At 36.7% G+C, this 6200-nt stretch overlaps 1 protein-coding gene across 3 annotated transcripts in view; it reads right to left on the bottom strand.

The window, feature by feature from the left end:
• Nucleotides 1-6200, bottom strand: part of CDH12 (cadherin 12) — a 321664-nt gene that overhangs the window by 251054 nt on the left and 64410 nt on the right. The window contains exon 1 of one of the 3 annotated variants that reach the window (XM_080377767.1): nucleotides 42-5710. The exons of the other annotated variants lie outside the window; for them this stretch is intronic. The gene's annotated coding sequence lies outside the window, so the exon portion shown is untranslated. Of the gene's footprint in view, nucleotides 1-41; nucleotides 5711-6200 lie in introns of those variants that run through there. 3 annotated transcript variants of the gene reach the window in all.

Raw genomic sequence — 6200 nt, 5'->3', positions numbered from 1 at the left:
AAAGAATGTCAGTAAGTTTTCTTCCACCTGAACACAGACACCTTCCTCAGAATGAGATTTATTATTCTTGGCTGGCATGTAGCTCTTCCCTCGTAGATTATGAAAAGATCATAGACAATTTTCTAAGATTAGATGTCAAAATTCTAGCCAGTTAACATCAGGTGAGCAGAATCCTGCCATTACTTGCCACAAGCCTCCTTTAGATATGTACAGAAAAAATACTTGTTTTTTTAAAAAAGACACATTCTGGTCAAGTGCTTTGTCTTTCCCTGTCAAGCTTTTACAGCTACATGCTACATTCCCTAATTTTTTGGATAGACATTCCCACAGAATCTTATGAGCTAATACTATGGCATGTCACTTTACTACATCAATGATGAGGTAATAAATCTCAAGTGCAAACTAACTTCAGTTAAACAAAACAATACCTGGTAAATATTTAAAAAAAAAAAAAATGCAAAGCAGAAGTATTCTTCTTTAAGATCCAAAATGCACATTACAAACTACCAAAATACTCAGAGCATGCCATTTAGTTAGACAGATATAAACCTTGTACAGAATAAACTTCCACATGAAGTTTTTTAACTTACTTAATGCTACCTAAGTATATGGTCAAACTTTAAGTAAATGGTCTCCTTCTACCGTTTACTCTTTAAAGATTTTCTGTGTTTTTCTCAAAGCGATCTTACCCAAATCTTGATCATTTTGTAAATATTTTTCCTTTAAGATCCAGGCTGGGGGAAGGAGTAGAAATGAGGAACAAAATTACACAAATTTACTTTCATATCCAAGATATTTTATCTTACCAGTCATTACGTCTTTTTTCGCAGGTATGCTTTCGTTACTGGGTACGTTTTCAATGTCAGCAATGAGCCATTCGATTCCTACTATTTCTGCCTCTAAATAGCCATGAAGTCCTGCTATGCATGAAGTAAACTGAAAGGTAGGACTGACATCAGTGGGAAGAGAATACACACACAGCCTGGGTGGGTTGCTGTGTTCCTTAACAGAAAGAGGCTTGTGCTACAGTACCATCACAGGATAAATCTGTTCATTTCATAAATGAGAGAAGAGCTGTGAAAGATAGCTATTGTAATTTCACAGCTAAAACTTCACATCATTTGGATGTAACTGTATGATAGCTGTTCCTGTAAACAATACAAGTATTCCATGTTCATTTTTTAAACCATACTGTAAGCTCCTTATCCTCAGTTTGGTATGGAGTGCAACTCCCAGCATTTGTCATTTAACACAGCTCTTATGGAACAAGCCACTTCCTTCCAAGATTGTGGTATTTGCATATTCCACGTTCAAGAAAATGATAGGTAAATGTTGTTAGATCACATTCACTTAATGACAAAAAAAAAAAAAAAAAAAAAAAAAAAAAAGAACAAACCAGACCTTTCCACTAAACACAATGTCATTTCCTGCTGAAAAAAAAAATGAGATCATTGAGATCTGTTCTCTATCACAATAACTTAGTGAAGCACAGAGGCCTCCTACAAAGCAAATACTTCCATTAACTACGACCTTTCAGAATTCAGAAATTTTCCAAATAACAGTGATTTACTGATTAAAATTTGAAAGGTATCTTCACTACAATACACACAGACACACTTGTCCACACTTATATATTGTACACTTTCCGTAACTGATACACTCTCCACAGCAAGCTTTGATTTTATGCATGTTTCCCTAGCAATGCACAAGGAGATTTCTCCCCAAGGGTATTCTGGAGGAATCTGTGACCAGAACACTCCCCTTAGAGAACAGCGCTGAAAACAGTCTACTGTGGTATGAACCTTCAGTATTGAACCTTGCATGCAAAAGCGTTACCCTGTAAAAAAAATAAATTATAAGTAGCTCAAATTTAATGGTGTTTTTTCTTCAAGTAAAACTGTAAAAATTCTCCTGAAAATTCTGAAAGAAATTATTTTAAAATATGTTTCCTATTTTTTCCTGAGAAAAGATAAACTGGTGCAAAGATGAGACATTTTAATGTTGAAACAGAACCCAATTTTGATATCTTGAAACCTTGGAATGAAAAAGAATTTGTCTTGCATGCCAATGTACTGCCTGTTAAAATAAACAAACAAATAAATGCCTACAATTTGGTTGTCAGATAAATATTAAGTAGCTACCTAAATTTATTTGATTGAAAATTGATACACACATTTTATGAGCATCTATAAATTGATCTAAAATATAGAATGCTAATTTGAATTGAAGCTACTTTTAGGTGTAGACTATGGTCTTATATAGTCAGAAGGAAAAAATCCAGTCTATAACTTCATTATTTTCTGTTGACAATATAGGATATATAAATAGGGGAAAAAAATACCACAGTTTTATAAATTTTGTTTTTAAAAGGCAAGTAAGTCCTCTTGAACATTTCAGTGAACACTCAGCAAAAAAGCAATGCAAAGCCCCTACATGAAATAACTGAGGCACATGATTTATTTCTTCATTACTCAGGAGTTGAGACAGAGGAACAAGGCAAGGTAGCTAAGACAGGGGAAGAGCTGTTTAAACAGTATCTTGTTAATAACTTATTTTCTGAGCAAATTATCCATGCCAGCTATGTGAAAAAGCAGCTACAGAAAATGAGTGGCATGTCTAGCTAGACATTATATCAGCTGTTACTTTTTCAGAAATGAACGTAATTTTATTTTTGTGCTATTTTGTAAAGTCAATATTGTCATCTGAATTTTTAATACATTAGTAAGAGCTTTTCTGTAAGAAAACATATGCCTAAATTAAAATGCTTTGAAATTTGATTTTCTTCTAATTTGTTCTAACAAGTTAAAAGTGTACCTGACTTCCCAATATACCTATCTTAATATGGTTTTGGGTTTTTTTAATATATATATTTATGTTTTGTTCCATACTGTATTTTAATTGCAATTATAAACAACTTCAGAAACTGAAATTAAAGTGGGTTCAGAGTTGAGGGGTTTTTGTTTGTTTCTTTCTTTTAAAAATAACGTCAAAGTTTAGCTGATTAATTCATTCCTAAGTAGGTGTAATACAGATTCATAATAGTTTTCAGCTTGATTTCAGTTAAGATTTTTCCCTTCATAGCTCCATTTTCCTGAAATAAAAGAAGCAATTTCTATTACAAAGACACCCATGGTTAAATTCCCCTTCACTTAAATAAGGTCAGACTTTCACCTTCTGATGCTTATGCTATTTTACCTTTTTATGTCCTTCACTGTAAGCACTAGGCACTGGGCAAATGAAGTAGAATTAAACTGAGATGGAATCAGTATTAACACGGTTTGCTATTGTTTAGCCCAGTATGGTTATGTGGAAATACAAAGGTTATAATGACAGCACAGTATGGAACAACGTGAATTCATTCTCATAACAGTGATTGTAATGTTAATGGGACACTGTGCAAACATGACCCACCCCATTACAATTTAAGGAACTTAATCATATGTCCATGTTCAGTGGCAATTTAATTTTCTTTTTACTGTACTACTACTAATAAAAAATCACGTTATGTGTATATTACAAAGAAAGAGAAAACACCTCACACCGATCACTATCTCTAATCTCCCCATCTGTCACTGTGCGATGTATGAAGCAACAGATATATAGTATCACTGTACATAACCCCAGCTCAATACTGATAACTCCATTTCCAATTCCTGATGTTCCATTTCCAGGCACACGAAGAGCAAGAACATGGTCAGGAATAGTCAGCAGGGATTCAACAAGGGGAAGTCATGCTTGATCAACTTGATAAATGTTTGTCTGTGGTGAAATGAATGGCTTGACAGATGAGAGGAGGACATTGGATATTGTCTACCTTGACTTCAGTAAATATCCCATAAAATCTTCATAAAGCTGTTGAACTGGATGAGCAGACAGTGAGGTAGATCAAAAACTTGTAGAACAGCCAGGGCCACAGAGTGGTGATCCATGGCATGAAGTCTAGTTGGAGGCCAGTAACTAGCGGTATACCCTAGGGGTCAACATCGGGTCTGACCCCGATCAACACCTTCATTCATTATCTGGATGATTGGACAGTGTCAAGTTTGCTGATGACACAAAACTTGGAGAAGTGGCTGATACACCAGAGGGTCATGCTGCCATCCAGAGGGACCTCAACAGGCTGGAGAAATGGGTAGGCAGGGACCTCGCAAAATGCAGTGAAGGGAAGTGCAAGCTCTACCTGGGAAGGAACAACCCCATGCACCAGCACATGCTGGCAGCTAATCAGTTTTGCAGAATAGACAGCTGGGGAAAGCAGCTTTGTAGAAAATGCCTTGGGTGCCCTGGTGGACAACAAATGAAACATGAGCCAGCAGTGTGCCCTTTGCAGCCAGGACAAACAATGGTATCCTGGGTTGCATTGGACAAAGTATTGCTAGCAGGTCGAGGGAGGTGATATTTCCCCCCTACTCAGCACTAGTATGGTCACAGCTGGAGAGCTATGTCCAGTTCTGGGCTCCCCAGCACAGAGGAAATAGGGAGCTATTGGAGAGAGTTCAGTGAAGGGCCGGCCACAAAGATTATTAAAGGACTGCAGCATCTTTCACATAAGAAGAGGCTAAGAGAACTGGGACTGAAGGCTCTGGGATACCTTATCAATGTGTATGAATACCTGAAGGGAGGGTGTAAATAAGAGGGAGCCAGGTTCCTTTCAGTGGTTCCAAATGACAGGACAGAAGCAATGAGAACAAACAGAAAACACAGGTTGTTCCCTCTGAATGTAGAAAAAGCTTTTCCACTGTGAGCACTGGCACAGCTTGTGCAGGTAAGTTGCAGAATCTCCACCCTTAGAGATACTCAAAAGTCATATGGACATAATCCTGGACAACTGGCTTTAGGTGGCCCTGCCTGAGCAGGTGATTGGACCAGATTACCTCCAGAGGTTCCTTCCAACCTCAGCTAATCTACGGTTCTATCAGTTTTAGGTATTGATGACAATCTCTCCTTAGGTGTGACCTAAGAATATTGATGATCAGAATGCCAAAATGCTTCAGTTTTTTTCTGACACATGCAAAAAAAAAAAAAAAAAAAAATCACATTCTATTTGCTTCATGTTTTGATCTTACAGACATTGAGATTTAACAGGAGCATTTCATACTAATATGGTCAGTTCCAACAAAGGGATATAGCAATTACCAAAATAATACTGCAACAATGACTGCCAAAAAGCATACAGAAAACCTACATTTGTAAATACTGTTACATAAAATACTATGTAACCAGAGAATTTGTTGTTTATATATCCATGAAACAAGGATATCTTAAGGCAGGGAGTTCTTACAGGGTTAAAATACAGCAGAATTACAATACTAGGAGCTGAATGAAGAAGATTAATCTAAATTCAAAAATCCTCCCAGTTGTGGCCCAGGAACAATACCTGAATTACATCATTCAGTTTTGTGACTTTCTGCAGCAGCAAGAGATGGCAACATGACATTTTTTAATGCTGCAAAATGGCAAGCATAAAGCATGCAAATACAGGAATGATTTAGGTCTTGAGGAAGAAGCATAACTAAAAAGAAGGACAAGATGCTGTTTGAACACATATTCAGTATACTCCAAAACCATTATTTCTTGAAGTAAATAGGATGTCTTTGCCAGTCTCCTGAAGTTTTACTGTGTTGGTTTTTTTTATTTGACGTTTCCAAAAATTGTTCTGCAGTAATCAAAACCCAAAAAATTTATGTGTATCCTACAAACTCTATCCATGTATAATGCAAAGATACTTGATTTGGTATAGTCTTTTTTTGCTACAATACTCAACAATCTGTCAAATAATCAGTATTAATAATTTCTTTTACTTTTTTTACTTTCTAAAGAGAAAACCACAGGGCAGCCAAAGAGGGGAGCTGACCAAACCGGGGTTCTATAGTTCCGCAGTTACATCGCTATCAGCTCCTAGCCTGGAAGTTCAGACCCAGCTTTGGTTTATTTGTGAAAAGATGCATTTGTATCCCTGGGCTGAAAAGGTACTATGGGTCAGCTTTCCATACAACGACATGCACAATTTTCTATATCCCGCTTAGGTGGCCTCAGGAGCAAGCAGTAACTTTTCTTTATGAGGTATAATTTTAATTGTCTTACAATTCACCTTCGGTGGATTCAACTGACTTGACGTTACTTGTAGTTGGCTTCAATTTGGCAGCTTTAAATTACTTCTAGATGAGGGGACAGGTGATCACACAACCTGAAGTTGGGGT

This window comes from Falco punctatus (assembly GCF_963210335.1).
Source record: "Falco punctatus genome assembly, chromosome: 3".
Taxonomy (NCBI): domain Eukaryota; kingdom Metazoa; phylum Chordata; class Aves; order Falconiformes; family Falconidae; genus Falco; species Falco punctatus.
The sequence above is the reverse complement of the archived record's forward strand: the minus strand, read 5'-3'. Positions and strand labels throughout refer to the sequence as shown.